The following is a 16,914-nucleotide window of genomic DNA, read 5'->3' on the forward strand; positions in this document are numbered from 1 at the left end:
TAAAAACTGTATTAAAAAAAAAAACTGGCAGACAAAACCTTAGGACAAATGGTAAAAGCAAAGCTATACAGACAGAATCATACAAAGAGGCATGCACATACACACTCACAAAAAGAGAAAAAGGGAAAAAATACATATATCGTTACTCCCAAAGTCCACCTCCTCAATTTGGGATGATTTGTTTTCTATTCAGGTGTTCCACAGGTGCAGGGATATCGAGTTGATTGTGGAGATTTAATCCGCTGCTTCTGAGGCTGCTGGGGAGATTTCCCTTTCTCTTCTTTGTTCACACAGCTCTCGGGGTTCACCTTTGGATTTGGCCCCGCCTCTGCATGTAGGTCGCCTGAGGGTGTCTGTTCGTGCTCAGACAGGACAGGGTTAAAGGAGCAGCTGATTCGGGGGCTCTGGCTCACTCAGGGTAGGGGGAGGGAGGGGTACGGAATGCAGGGCGAGCCTGTGTTGGCCGAGGCTGGCGTGATGTTGCAACAGCCTGAGGCGCGCCATGTGTTCTCCCAGGTAAGTTGTCCCTGGATCACGGGACCCTGGCAGTGGCAGGCGGCACAGGCTCCCGGGAGGGGAGGTGTGGATAGTGACCTGTGCTTGCACACAGGCTTCTTGGTGGTGGCAGCAGCAGCAGCCTTATCGTCTCATGCCCATCTCTGGGGTCCGCACTGATAGCCGCGGCTCACAGCCATCTCTGGAGCCCGTTTAGGCGGTGCTCTGAATCCCCTCTCCTCGCACTCCCCAATATAATGATCTCTTGCCTCTTAGGCAGGTCCATACTTTTTCCCGGACTCCCTCCTGGCTAGCTGTGGCGCAGTAGCCCCCTTCAGGCTGTGTTCACGCAGCCAGCCCGAGTCTTCTCCCTGCGATCCAACCGAAGCCCGAGCCTCAGCTCCCAGCCCCCACCCGTCCCGGCGGGTGAGCAGACAAGCCTCTCGGGCTGGTGAGTGCTGGTCGGCACCGATCCTCTGTGCAGGAATCTCTCCGCTTTGCCCTCCGCACCCCTGTTGCTGCGCTCTCCTCCGTGGCTCTGAAGCTTCCCCCCGCCCACTCCCTGTCTCCACCAGTGAAGGGGCTTCTAGTGTGTGGAAACTTTTCCTCCTTCACAGCTCCCTCCCAGAGGTGCAGGTCCCGTTCCTATTCTTTTGTCTCTGTTTTTTCTTTTTTCTTTTGCCCTGCTCAGGTACGTGGGGAGTTTCTTGCCTTTTGGGAAGTCCGAGGTCTTCTGCCAGTGTTCAGTAGGTATTCTGTAGGAGTTGTTCCACATGTAGATGTATCTCTGATATATTTTTGGGGAGGAAGGTGATCTCCCCGTCCTACTCCTCTGCCATCTTGAAGGTCCTCCAAAGTATAGTTGTTTTACAGTGTTGTGTTAATTTCTTCTGAACAGCAAAGTGACTCAGTTTTATATGAATATGTTCTTTTTCATATTCTTTTCCATTATGGTTTGTCATAGGATATTGAATATAGTTCCCTGTGCTATACAGTAGCATCTTGTTGTTTATCCATCCAATATGTAATGGTTTGCATCTGTTAATCCCAAGAGATTAGATTTTAGTATATGAATTTTGGTGGGGACACAGACATTCAGTCCATAACATATAGTGTGGAGTTCTAAGGTATATTTGGGCAGACATGTCTCTGACGCAGTGTGAGACTCTCATCATATAAAACTGTTCTTGTCATAATGGCTTTCTTCTATTGACCCAGTCATAAGACTGTTCATTTCACATGGGCTGTTGTTACTTCTCCTGATGATGCTGCGAAGTACGTAATATTATTCCCATTTTACAGATAGGACAACCTGAGGCTTGGAGAGACCTCTGATGGAATAAAAACATTTTAGCTTCTTTCATCATTGCTCAGTAAAATGGAAAAGACAGTTCTCCATTTCCAGGTAAGTTAATGATAAATGATGTATTTAGTAATTAAAGTGTGGTCGGGGGATACATTTTGGGGCTGGAACTCAGATTACTCCCTTTGTGTCTTGTGGTACATGCACCTCCAAGATATCAGAAATCTTGCAATTAATGGAACCTAGTTCAAATTAAATCTTTATTTTTCTGACTTCAGAGACAAGAGAGCATGTGTTATTTTCAGTGGTAAGATACTCAGTTATCTTACTGCTTTTTATCTCAGTAGCAGTTGTGGCTATTTCTGTTTTTACTGTTTCCTATTGGTCATGCATGTTATTGTCCCTGTAAGGCGTATATAAGTCTGTGGATTAGTTGTAAATGCCTTCATTTGACAGGTGAGAAAGTCCGATAAAGGAGAAGCAGGTGACTTGACTGATGTACAGTCTCTGTATAATTAGAACTGCAGCCCCTCGGGTACCAGGCTGTGATTTAGAAACTGAGCAGTATCATATGAAATGGTACCTGGAAACACATTTGGCAGTAGCACTCACTGTCTAGACGGAAGTGCATACAAGTGGAAGGTATGGGCTTTTCTAAAATAAAATGCACAACATTTCAGGGAGTTGTCCTCTTACCTACCATTATTACCTCTCCCCACTCAGCATCACGCAATTTATTAGCAATCCTGGTTCCCAGATTTGACGGCTAATAAATTATTACGGTACACAGAATAAGAGTATTGGATTCTGTTCTCTAAGACCTCGCTCTTCTAAGTATGGTCCATGGATCAGCAGTATTAACAGCATCTGGGAACCAGTTAGAAATGCAGACTCAGTGTATCTGCAACCCCCAGCTTACTCCACTATAATCTGCATTTTAGCAGAATTCCTGGGTTCATCCATATGCATATTAAACTATTAAAGTTTAAGATGAAGTGCTCTAAATCGGTTTCTCCAATTTGAGCATGCTTAAGATTGACCTGGGAGAGCTTGTTAAAACACAGATTCCTGAGCCCACAGATTAACTTGGTAGGTCTGGGGGCTATGCACTGGGAGTTGTCCTGTCTTTGGACATGTTGCAGCATTGGTTGGATGGCCCCTGGTGCTGGGATGTTCCAAGTATAATTTGGGTCGTTGAACTCAATGACCTTAAGATCCTGTGCAACCAATTCTGGGAACTTTTACCAAGGGCCGAAGATGGAGTCCACACCAATTCCACATTTATTTATTGAAAAGTTACCTTGCAGCGGACTAAGGTCGATGGAAAACTGTTCTGTGGTCACTAGGAGAAGGAAAAATCTATATATAGAGAGAGAGGTAAACAGAACAGGAGAATAATGTCTGAACAAGTTCCAGTAAACCATTTAATGGGTTGACCAGAAGCATTGCCCTCTTTATCCATCAAAAAGGAAAAATTGCACTTTTCAGCTTTTCTAAGATCCCACTACCTTCTAAGAATTCTGATTGCTTCCCTTGCCAAGTATAGCAAACACAGATCAGAACTTAGTAGCCGACATGACCATCCTGCCTCCCCTTTTGTATTGATTTAGGGCAGTTCTTGTACAGATGAGGGTTGGCTACCTACGACTTTGACTTAAGGCATTTTTGTATGTGTTTATCCATTGAGAGCATGGGTACCTTTGAGGATTGCAAACAATTCCGTTGATCCAAGCGGTCAGGAAGTACTGAACTCCCCCACCCTTGTACGACTGCTAAGTCTGCAGGGAAGTAGATATTGGATTTTTTTTTTTAATTGAAGTATAATTGGTTTACAATGTTGTGTTAGTTTCTGGTGTACAGCAAAATGATTGTTATACATATATATTTATATATTCTTTTACAGATTCTTTTCCATTATTATTACAAGGTATTGAATATCTTGGTGTTCAAGTGTACTCTTGTTTGTATTATGAAATTTTTTTTTTTTTTTTTGTGGTACGCGGGCCTCTCACTGTTGTGGCCTCTCCCGTTGCGGAGCACAGGCTCCGGACACACAGGCTCACGGGCCCAGTTGCTCCACGGCATATGGGATCTTCCTGGACCAGGGCATGAACCCGTGTCCCCTGCATCGGCAGGCGGACTCTCAACCACTGTGCCACCAGGGAAGCCCTGTATTATGAAATTTTAAAACAGTAGAGGCACTGGAAAATTCATACACACCCCAAAAGTACGTTTTTCTTGAGGACTTTTTTTCTGCAACGTTTAAACCATTGTTTATTTTCAGTGGTTAGCATTAAGTATTTGATATGTCTTAAAGGAAAAAGGTTGCTTTACTACTGGTGGTGGGTGAGATATTCAGCAAACTCTGCTTCTTTTAAGTTTGCAGGTAAAGCTTTAGGTATGTGATGTTTTATTCATTTGCCCTTAATTTATAACTAACTCCTTTAATTATACTAAGTAACTTATTCATACATAAAGTAACTATTAAGAGGGGGTAATTACTACATGACAGATGTCCAGATTTTAAAAGCTGCTCGCCCTGTAAATTTCTTTTGTTTCAGCTTTTTTTTTTTTTTTGCTTTTGAAACAGTATAAGAGTTGAAAAAGTTGGATGCATATTTTCTAGAAAATATGTCCTAGAAAAAAAAGCGTTTAGCATTCATTTTGGGCATGGCATGTATATGTACTTACTATACTATGTCATATATATGAGATATATATCATATGTACTGAGATATTATGGTATCACAAAGCTGATAAGTCCAGAAGTTTTATATGGAAGAGCTCATGGGATTAGAAGAAGAAAACCAGGGTTTCCTGGAGTGGCTTCTGTTAGCCTAGCACAGTGTGAGGCCCCTCACAATTCTGTAAAGCAAGTTGTATGTTCTTACAGCTAAGGAAACAGAGGCTTAAATCAATTCCCAAGATTTATATGCAGAGCTGAGATTTAAATTCAGTTTTGCACATGGACTCTGGAGCCTGTTGTCAACATGTGCCTTACTTTGTTGAAAGCTAGGTAAGAGAGATTTGAGTCTATGCATTCATGGGGGAAAAAAATCTAATGCCTACCTCAGGATTTCAAAGTTTTAAATATATATTTTAATTTGATCCTCAAAATCTTGTGAAATAGACAGGACAGGTGCTAATGTGCTCATGTACAGGTAGGAGGGAGTGGGGGTAGTTAAGGATCTGAAACTCAGGTTGAAGGACTTCCTGAATTGAACAAAGCTAGGAAGTGGCAGAGGCTCTGATCAGATCCTTATGTTGACTCCAAACCTCAGGAGCTTTCTCATGCCTGCCCTCCCTCTTTGCTAAAAGTGTATTTCAAAGAGGCTGGAGAACTCGAGTTGTTAAGCAAGAGTATCTCAGGATTGTAACATTTCCTAAAAAAGGCTTTTAAAAAAACACCTTTCCATCCATGCCTTCCCCACCACAGCATCCTTTATAAATTGATTCTAGCAGGAAGCTGTGTGCTGCCCACGGCCAGCTGGATGAAATGTGTTAATAGTTGGGGTCTAATCTAATCATATTTAATACCCATGTCTGCAGAGCTTAATTTTCTTAGGAAAAAAGTTTTTAAATGTGCTGGTGCCCTTTAAAAATATTCTATCCAGTGGATTGATCACACTACTATAAAAGTTTATTCATCTTTAGGCTTCTGTTGCAGCTTAATGTTCACATCATTACTTGTTATTTGCATAAAAGGAGGTTTTACATACCATGAGAACATTTTTAGCCTTTTGCTTCTCAAGAGACATTTGGAGTTAGAAGGTAGTGTCCAGTGTGAACACTTGGGACTTTGGTCGGGAATGTGGCAGGGGTGGGTTTCTAATTCCTGCAGGGTTACTTTGTGTTTGTTCTGACCAGTCAGGCCCGAGTGTCTGGCTCTATCTAGTCATGTGTGGGGGTCTGTTCTTTCTGTCTGGTCAGCCCAGGCTTAGGACGTGACAGCCCCGAGAGCCTGCTTGCGAGGCTTGGCAGACTCTCCTGGTCATGCTGTGAATCCCTCAGGCTTGTGAGGGACGACAGATGGTCGAGCTAAACCCAGAGCCACCCCTCTACGTAATGATGAAAAATGACCAGCTTCCTGGTAAGTGGAAGTCAGAACCCATGCACCTTTTTTTTTTTTTTTTAATTTATTTGTTTGTTTTTATTTTTGGCTGTGTTGGATCGTCGTTGCTGTGCGCCAGCTTTCTCTAGTTGTGGTGAGCAGGGGTTACTCTTCGTTGTGGTGCATGGGCTTCTCACTGCGGTGGCTTCTCTTGTTGTGGAGCATGGGCTCTAGGCACGCAGGCTTCAGTAGTTGTGGCACGTGGGCTCAGTAGTTGTGGCTTGCGGGCTCTAGAGCGCGGACTCAGTAGTTGTGGTGCATGGGCTTAGTAGTTGCGGCTCACGGGCTATAGAGTGCAGGCTCAGTAGTTGTGGCACACGGGCTTAGTTGCTCCACGGCATGTGGGATCTTCCCGGGCCAGGGCTCGAACCCGTGTCCCTTGCATTGGCAGGCAGATTCTTAACCACTGTGCCACCAGGGAAGCCCCCCATGCACCTTTTAATTCTGATAAACAGGACATTGAAACAAACAAAGGGAAGAAGGGGAGGAAGACCTTTCATAAGTTACCAGTCTGTCTTCATTGGTACTTCTTGCACTGATTAGTAGAAAACTCTTCATGTACATGTTGTTTTACTGTATAGTCACTATACATAGACTACTGGGACTGAGAATTTATCCTTTGTGCCCCTTTGGGTATAAATAATCTCTGTAAATGCCAAAAAATATGAGGCAGGATCCAAATGAGGGTGCAGAGTTGCTTTCTGTATACGATGGAAGCAGCATGGGGCTCGTGCTCATGGCCCCTTCCATGGTTGTCTGCTTCTCCTGTAACTTGTGCTGAAGTTATGGTCCTCTGCATCCCCTGCGCCCCAGGCTTCTGTAACTGGCCTCCAGTAATCAGACCTCTGGCACCTGACTCAAGGACAGCCAGGTTGTAGGCTAGCCAGTGAGTGACTTGGGTTAGTTACAGAGTGGAAACAAGTTAGTTGAAAACAGAGAAGCAGGCAGGCAGAGTACCTGAATCCCAATAATCATGGCACTCAAGAGGGAAGACTCTTGAACTTGGGCTGCCTGCAGTCCCTCTAGTTACTTAGGCTCCCCAAAGCATGGCATTGGATTCTTGTAAGATTTCTGTCTTCCTCAGTACCAGTATACCCTTATGATGACACTTCCTTATTTAAGCTGGGCTACGTGAGGCCTGTCCACGGGCACAGTAGTGCCGTAGGTATGAGCGCAGTCAGACAGCTTGGCTTCAGTGCCAGCTCCACCCATTCCTAGCTGATGAGTTCTTGGATGCTTACCCCCTGTAAGCATCAGTTTTCTTCCCTGGTACAATGAGATAACAGTACCTGCCTCAGAATGTTGGAAGAATTAATATATAACAGATGCCTCCCTTAACATAGTGTCTGGTACATGGTATGTGCTCAAAAGATGTTAGCTTCTTCCGTTACTATTATTGTTGTTTGTTGTTATTATTATTATCATCACTCAAAGCGGGGGATCATAGGAATATACTTCCCTTTTCTGAGAGTTTACAAAATCCCAAGATTATCATTGTCCAGTTCTTGACCACTGATGTGACTGATTGTGTTGGGGCCTTATAACAGTGATAGTAAATTATACAAGGCTTTCCCTTCCTTTCCCTAAGCCCCTTGGAACTCTGTTGGCCTGATCTTTGTCAACAAACCTGAGGCTTTTTTCTCCTGTTCTGTTTTTAGAAAGAAACATGTAGCATACAAAGGGGGCCCCAAATCCCAAAAGTTGCAGACTACTGAAGGATTATCATACCAGGATAAAATCATATGGTGTCTTTCTTAAGTATATGTGCACTTTAAATGTCTCTCTGCCAGCCAGTTGTAGAAGAGAAATGGATTTTAATAACATCCCTATATATTTTCCCAAATAGCTGTTGTTCACTGAAATATACAAACACGGCAGTCTTTTGACTGGGTCTCTCCTCCTTCGATGACCAAGGCTCTCTGGGTTCTGTCTTGCTGGTGCCTGGAGCAGGAGAAGAAGGTAAGCAGAGACAGTCTTTCATCTCTGGACTGTTCACCTTTGGCTCAGTGCCCTACTGCTTGTATAGAGGAAAGAGAAGTAAAAAGTAATTATTAAAGAGAACTCCCCCACTGTCAGTGCCATGACCTCCTTCCCTGGCAGCCAACTTTGAAAACAAGCATCTTAATATTTCAGCAGATGGTGATGAGGTTTGTTAAAGCAGCCTACAGTATTCCCAGTTCATTCCCACATTTCTGGATTCTTTGTAATTAGCTTCCAACATGGGTGAAAGTGAGCTCAGATGTAACCCAAACCCGGGGGAGCTTGGAAAAAGAGAAGCATCTGGTGAGAGGAGAAGGATCATCTCCCTTTGCTTTCAGGGAGTTCCCTCAGAGATGAGCTCTGTGAGGTTAATGGCAGCCAGAAGTCATTGCAGCTGTGTCCTGGAGTCTGTCCTGGCTACCCATTTCCTTCCAGATACAATTCAAGTATTGATTTTCATGTATAAAGCCCTTTGTCATTTTCATCCCCAGCCTGGTTTTCTTGAAAATTTGACCCTCACTCCTGGGTTGATTATTTGTTCATTGTCTCTGTTCCTGTGTTTTGTACACATGTCTGGGGATCTCATGTAGAAGGTGATAATTTTAGAAAAACACTGAGTTTAATTTTGTAAACAAATAGTATGTTGTTAAGAAAATCTTGTAGGACTAAGTGATTTACTGCATTAGGGTCAGTGATCGTATTTTGCTAATGTTACAGCTACTTACACTTTCTTTGTCAAAGGAGCTCTTTCTTTCAGAACCCACTCCGCCTAATTCATACTGGCTAGGTAACTATTTCTTGATGAATTTATGTGGCCTAGCATCATCTGCAGGGACCCCTGGTTATTTGAGATGACATCTGCTTTCTTCTTGATGTTGCACCTGGGTGAGGTAGTGTCGGACGGCTGCGTCAGTAACCCCACAGAGGGCTTTGGGATCAAAAGCACTTTATTTTTTTATTTTTAAAAATATTTATTTATTTATTTGTGGATATGTTGGGTCTTAATTGCGGCACTCAGGATCTTTCGTTGCGACGAGTGGGCTTCTCTCTAGTTGCGGCACACGCACTCCAGGGCATGCGGGCTCAGTAGTTGTGACGCATGGGCTTAGTTGCCCGGCGGCATGTGGGATCTTAGTTCCCTGACCAGGGATCGAACCCACGTCCCCTGCATTGGAAGGTGGTTTTTAACCACTGGACCACCAGGAAAGTCCCCAAAAGCACTTCAAAGGTGGGAGTTGCTTTAGTATTGCTCATAATAGGAATAGCAGAGGTAGAATTTAAAACCATCTTTTCTACTGAGAATTTGCCTTTGTCTCCAAGTGAATGGCTTAGAAGAAAGTCAAGAAGGATATCTTCCCCTTGTGACTTCTTCCCTAGCCCATCTGTGTTTCTGTTCATAACAGCCACTGTGTTCTTAGCAGGAACTTTGCTCAGTAATGGTTCTTAAGTATATATTAAGGACTTAAGTACATATTAAGAACTTACTATGACCCAGACACTGTTAATGATTTATATGCATTTTCATTCAATTCTTCTAGAGATAACTCCACAGGTAACTTGGTTATTATTTTGTTTTTTTTTTTTTTTTTTTTTTTTTTTTTTTTTTTGCATTACGTGGGCTTCTCACTGCTGTGGCCTCTCCCGTTGCGGAGCACAGGCTCTGGACATGCAGGCCCAGCAGCCATGGCTCACGGGCCTAGCCGCTCTGCGGCATGTGGGATCTTCCCAGACCGGGGCACGAACCCGTGTCCCCTGCATCGGCAGGCGGACTCTCAACCACTGCGCCACCAGGGAAGCCCTATTATTTTGTTTTATAGAAGAGGACCCTGATATTATCCAAATAGTAAATGGTAGAACTGGGACTTGAACTCAAGTCCATCAGGCTTCAAAAGCCTGTCAACTGAGACTGGATGGAAAGAATTTGCTTGGACTTACTGTCCTTAATGCTCTTGTTTCTTCTTTCTTAGTTCTTAATTTTGTCTCTTCCTCACTTAAAGACAAAACAGAAACGTATATGCTACACTGTGGAGTAGAATTAGGAGCAAAATGGAGGAAAACATCAGTTTTTCTGGGTTAATTAACTTTACAAATGTATGGTTTGTTACCCTGGGAGAAAAACTCCTTAGAACAAGGTCAGTCTCAGAAGCGAGTTAGGGCAGTTAATGAGAGGAGAAGCATTGCTGTGTCTAGGGGAGAGCAGCTGGTAGCAAGTCTGAAGGTAAATACTGCTCCTCCTACTTTCTGCACATGGCACAAATATCTGGGTGTTATCTTCCTCCTCTGAGGGATTATTTACTGTAAGAGGAGTGAACAAACCCTTTGAAATGGGGCCCCTAAATGAGTGTTAGCTGTTCTTATCTTCAACCTTACAGTCGTCTTCTGACCTTATAATTTTTTGAGATATCTTGTCTCAAGGGCAGAGTTGGAATGCATTACTGACATTTTGTCAGAGAGCAAATATCTGAGATTCTAGCCTTGTACCTAGGGTTTCCCTCCTGAATGCTGAACAAATTCAAATAGCAAAGGTACTCCTAAGGAATCCTTTTTGGCCAGATGGACCAGGGATACATTTCCAAAATTAGTGCTGCACAGAGAATTCTCTCTCATGGACTAATTCTTCTTCCCTCTCTAAGGACCATCTGTCTCATGGGCAGAAGAAAAATAGGCATCTGTTCAGATCTGCGGGGTTGCCACCTGGACCTGTTCCTATAGTGCTTCCAAGTGGAGGGTTGGGCTGTCTTTGGGCCAACCCAAATTAGTGGTTCTTCAGTGAGGAATTATAGAATGAAGACAAAATAATTTTGATCCAGAACCTAGTTTTATAGAGCAAGGATTGGTGGATGACCGACCCATCACTCTAGACCAGGGGTCAGCAAACTTTTTCCATAGAGAGCCAGGTAATATGGCTTTGCAGGCCATACAGTCTCTGTCACAGCTATTCAGCCTTTCCTTTGTAGCACAAATGCAGCCATAGATAATTCGTAAAAGGGTGATCATGGCCGTGTCCCAATAAAACTTTATTTACAAAAAGAAACGGCCAGCAAGATTTGGCCTGCAGGCCATAGTTTATGACCCTGTTCTAGACTGCAAGAATTCAGTATATATGGGGGATTTTTCCATTGAAGGATTTGGATCATGCAGTGTAGTTGTCAAGGCTGATGTTGTGAAATCTATGCTTCTGGAGTTGCAGTTTTCTTAAGGCAGTTTTGCCCTCCACTTCCACGGTGTTCACTGTTTAGTCACAGTTCTGATTATTTGGAAGTAATTTCATCATCAACACAAGATGACACCAAGAAGATTCTGTGCTGATGTTGGACTCCCAGAAGAACACCAGATGCTTTTGAATGTCAGTCTGAACACATCCACTTAAATATGCTGCTTCTAAACTGTGTGACCAGCTCAGTCCTGACGTCGTTGGGTATACTGAATAAAGTCAGTCATCTCGAATAGACTGTTCCTTTACTTCTAGATTTTGCCTCCATATGGGTTGGAGTTCTTCATCAGGAAACTAATAACTTCCTTCTAAAGATGCTGTGGGTGGTACAGCTTATCACAATTACAGTGATGGATTTAGGCCCAGTAACTATGTTCCCTTCCCCGTTTTGGCTCTGAAAGGATACACTGAAGGGAAAAAGCTGCAGATGTGAGCCACCAAAATAAATGCACTTGTGACAAAACTGATGCTTCCTGTTTCTTGGTTGGGCTTAAATTCTTTACATCCAGACTGATAGCTAACTATCTAGGCAAATGAATTAGAAATTGTTTACAAGCTAGAATGTGAATACCAGTCAAATATTCCCACATTATTTTGTATCATTTCCTTTCTCTTCATTCTCCAAGGGGAGGGATGGTAATTGCGCCCATCTGAACATTCTGCTTTTCCTGCCCAATTTAAAGAGACAATGCCTTGTTAGACACGTGCAATGTTTGCTTTTTTATTTGTGATCAGGAATATGCAGTAGGGAGAGGTACCAACCTCTTTGCTAGGTGACTGAAAAGCAATATTTATATTTAAGCATTGGTTTTAAGACTTAATTTTCTTAGATTGGATAAGTTGAACAACTGGGCAATGACTTGTTTCTCACTTAAATATCTTGTTCTTGGAGATACATGGAAACCTCAGATGCACGTAGTAGGCCTTACGTGCACTTGAGCTTATTTTTTACCAGGAAAATTCACTGTCAAACAACAGAGAAGAATGAATGAGAAATGAAGAAAGTAAGGAACTGTAGTGAGACAGAGGGATGAATACTGGTGTATTTTCTCCCATCTTAGTCCAGTGAACTATAAGCTTCTAGGCACCATTAATTGATGTTAATGGAATTTATATAGTAGTGTCATGAAAAATGGTACATGTGAATATATAGGTTTTTTTCCTATACTGTTTTCCTCAGAATTGGAGGGAGAGTTGTGAAAGATGAGTAATACATAAGTATCAGTAAATATAGTAGTATTGACTTACTGTGGAAAATAGTTCACTTTTTCATTTGTGAGATTGCAGGGATTTGATGAGATCTTCCACAGCTTCTTAAGATAATGAGTGAGAAAGACAAAAAGGCAATTGCAATGCAGAATGTGAGGGTGCTGTGGAGGAGAAGAATAGCTCCTAACTGAGACTTGAAGAGATAGATCTGTCTTTCTGGTAGAAGTAATGTGCAGGCTGAGACACTGAAAGATGAGGGGAGTTAGGGAGCAAGGAGAAAGCAGGGAGATGCATGCCGTATGCAGGGCCTGGCCTGCTCAGAGATGAGAAAGAATATATGTGAGTTCAGGAACTCTCCAATAGTTCATGTTAACTAGAGTATAGGGACAAGGGAGAGAACAGTGGGTGAGAGGCAAGGCTTGCAGATATGAAGAGGGGTCAGATCTTGTTAGGTCTTACACACCGTGTCAAAAAGATGAGTTTTTTTTTTTGTTTGTTTGTTTGTTTTGCGGTACACGGGCCTCTCACTGTTGTGGCCTCTCCTGTTGCGGAGCACAGGCTCCCGACGCGCAGGCTCAGCAGCAATGGCTCACGGGCCCAGCCGCTCCGCGGCATGTGGGATCTTCCCGGACCGGGGCACGAACCCGTGTCCCCTGCATCAGCAGGTGGACTCTCAACCACTGCGCCACCAGGGAAGCCCCAAAAAGATGAGTTAAAAAAATTTTTTTTTAACCCCCACAGGGCCAGTGGGATGCCTGGAGGAGTTTTAAGCAGAGGAGTGATTCGATTAAATTTGATGACTATGGAAAATATGGATGAAGGGTTGGCAGGAAGATAAGACTGGAAGCAAGGAGATTGGTTAGACCATTGCTGTAAAGCAAATGAGAGATGATGGTATCCATTTCTAAAATCTGACTAGTCAGGGAATTAGTGGCTATAGAATTTTTTGAAAAATTATATTCAAAATCAGAGCAAGGGAAAGGTAGGAGTTTTGGTTGATGGTGAGATATCTAACTTGATTTTGCCATGTATCCAGTTGCTCATTTGTTGAGATGGGGAGCAATGGGGGAGAAACAGCGTTGGGAAGGGAGGAGATGAGTTAATGGTTTATTATCAAAGCCATTACAGCTGCTTGGGAAGAGGCCTAAACTGAACAGGTGTAAAAGAACGTTGAGAGGTGGAGCAAGAGATGAGGCTTGGGACCAAGTTTGGGGGGGTGGTCTGTGAATGCTCTATGTGAAGCCAGATTTGCAGATAAGGAGTGGTGACAGAATTTGAGCTCTGTGTGAAGGAGAACTCAAGAGAGATGGAAAAGGACTAGGAGACTAAGTGGCCTTTGCTTTAGGCCAAGTGAGGGAAGGGAAAGTGTCCATGGAAGTGGAAAAAGAGGCTTGCAAGAAAAGGCAAGGATAGATGTTGGAATGTAGCAGTGATACGGAAGAGTTCAACATAATTCTGAAGCATATCTCATTTGCACAGCTGGCCCAGTTTTACTTTCCCAGTCTTACCTTATACTTCCTTTCCTGCCTTTACATCTTAGCCAACCTTGATAGTTTGCAATTTCATGAACATGTGAGCTTCATTGTTTTTTGTATTTTTCCCCCTACATTTTTCCTTTACCTTAAATGCCCTTGTCCCACTTACCAAACACCAATGAGCCTGAAAGAAAGAGTAGGACTTCAGTAAGAAAAGGGAACTTTTTCCTCTTCGCAGGCTTCACTTCAAAAGCCACCTTCCCTCATCCTCCTGCCTTGGCCTGAAATCTGTTGTAGGGTTTCATGGTAACTGGTTCTCACATCTGGCTCCACTAAGCTTTAACCTCATTGACAGCATGTGTCTTGACTTACTCAGGCCTGTGTTCATTCTAATGTACCTAGTAGTTTCTCATTGAAGGTCTGTGCGTGCTTACTGGGGTCATTCTGGGATTGAATCTGTACCATATCACTTATTGGTTCTGTTACCTGGAGCAGTTTATTTCATCCTTTGAGCCTCAACTTCTTCCAATGTAAAACAGATTTGTTGTGAAGGGTAAGTTAGGTCATGCATATCCTGTACATAGCGTGGCATTCAGAGCATGACAGCTGGCATTATTGAGTGCTGCTACTAATAGCTATGTGGATATTGGTTTATGAGGGGCACTTCACATAATGATTTCTTGTAACTAAGAGAGGACACCTGTACTAATGGATGTCCCAAGGTGTAATGATGAGGCTTGTCCAAATGATGGATTCTAATCATTTTCCTGTACTTCTCGAAGAACTAGCAGATACCTGAAACTTAACTAACAGGAGTCTTGTGGAAAAGAAATCTGCAACCAGCATAAACCCATTGTGTTTTACTTGGGATTAAAGCATATCCAAAATATCCCCGCCCAACCCCCCCCCCCCCACCTTTTAGTCTACTAAATTATAGAACGAATCTTGTTCCCAGATCTGGAAAAATCTGATTCTGTATCACAAAGGGCCTTGATTCCTCCCTCCCATTTTGGAAAGTGAAGAACACTCAGGGAACTTCTTAGAGGTGCCCTAGGTAAGTAATATGCTTAAAAATGTAGTAAGTCTGATGATCAATGGGCTCATCTGAATTTGTTTCATTTGAAGAACATCTAGCAGCTTATTTCTCACATTTATACACAGCATTGCCGATTCTTAAAGGTTTTTTAAGAGTTTATTTTTCTTTATGTTTTCTTAGAAGAGTTGATTGTGTGAATTCTATAGACTTTCTTTCAGGTCTCACCTGTGGTTCATTAGGACAGGTAGATCTTGCTGTACTTGAGTAACTAATAAATTGGCTGTTTTAGGATTCGGGTTACAAAACTCTGTTTTCCTTAGTTCATCCAATAGACAGGGCAAATTCCTGGGTGTTGTGAGTCTACGCGTTGTCTCTTCCCCATCCCTCCCCATGGACTTTTTTTTTTTTTTTTTTTTTTGCGGTACGTGGGCCTCTCACTGTCGTGGCCTCTCCCATTGCGGAGCACAGGCTCCGGACGCACAGGCTCAGTGGCCATGGCTCACGGGCCCAGCAGCTCCGCGGCACGTGGGATCTTCCTGGACCGGGGCACGAACCCGCGTCCCCTGCATCGGCAGGCGGATTTCCAACCACTGTGCCACCAGGGAAGCCCCTCCCCATGGACTTTTTTGGGTGGCTCACGGTCTATAGATATTCTCCATATCCTGAAAGTTTGGCTTCTAACACAATTATCTTGATGTGAACGCTGTTTATGTTTTTAATCCACACAGGCAGTTTCCCATTATAATACAGCTTTCTTTCACAGTTGAGTACTGCTGATCTCTTGTGTTCTTGAAAATGATTGGTGATTAAAAGCACCCTTTTTGCAAGCAGCTACCCACAGCTACCCTCCACAGAGAATAATAAACTACCATACACAGAAATATTGAGATACCACTTAGAGTATTAGAATTTTAACCACTTCATGTGGCTGAGGCACAGAGGCCTTTTCAGCGCCAATGCTAGTTACCTCAAAATTGGTAATGGGCCTAGCTTAACTTGGTGTTCCCCTGGGGCCCGGGCTGCCTCCTGCAGTGCAGTGTGAAACTTAACTGTAATGTGTTGTGACTGAACCCTAATGCAAGTGTTGACAGTGGCTACTTGCCATGAGTAGGAAAGTGAGAGTAAGTGTTGTTTATCCAGATAAGAAGTGATACCAAAATGAGACTGGAGGTGTGATTCTCATTTGCACCTCCATTTCATTTGCCCGGAGGAACTACATTTCTTTGTCATTATTTCTGAATATATATAGTGACAGGAGAAAGCTTACCAAATGCACTGCTAACAGATGTGGCGGTCACACTGTGCAGCCCCTCATTTTGTTCATTTATGCTTTCTTCAAACCCCCGTGTGCTTTGGAGAAAAGACCCATACCAGAATTGCCCGAAATCTTAGCCAAGTAGGAAATATAAGTAATAATGCCAGGGAGCATTTTGAAGCACATTCATCGTCCTATTGTCTTTTCTATGTTGTGATATACTACATATTAGATTGCACTATGCAAAATATCATCATAGAAAAGTGGGAAATAGTGAAGAGTGTGTGTGTGATAGAAAAGATAGTAGAAGATTCCTAACACTTTTAAGTGACCAGTTCCAGAGATTCCAGAAGTTTGTCCCATGGAACACTAGCCCTACAAAACATGGCACTTTATGAAAAAGAATTCAGTGGTAAAACGTTAAGATTTAGAATACACGTCTGAATATTAAAGGCTCAGAGAAATTCTGCAGAAAAGCATCCCGGTTAACTTTTATCTCACTCTGAATTTCTTGTACTTATTCCTGTACTTGTTTGATCAGCGAAGGCTTCTTAGTCCCTACTTCATAAATTACACTTTTGAAAATGCCAACCTGTTCTGATTGTCAGGCTAGATAGACATTTCTTGTCACATGAATCGGCTTTTGTGGCCCTGCATTCTTGAGTAGACCAGTAGTATGTTCAGAAGTCTAAGCGAAGCACAGCAATTTTTCAGCAAGAATATTCATGACATTGCCGTATTTATTTATTTATTTTACCACTGCAATTGACTTTAAATAGCTCTATCCTAAAGAAAACCAAAGTGTAAGTTCAGGGAATAAAGTATAGTTGGAATCA

The sequence above is a fragment of the Hyperoodon ampullatus genome (assembly GCF_949752795.1).
Source record: "Hyperoodon ampullatus genome assembly, chromosome: 6".
NCBI lineage: Eukaryota > Metazoa > Chordata > Mammalia > Artiodactyla > Ziphiidae > Hyperoodon > Hyperoodon ampullatus.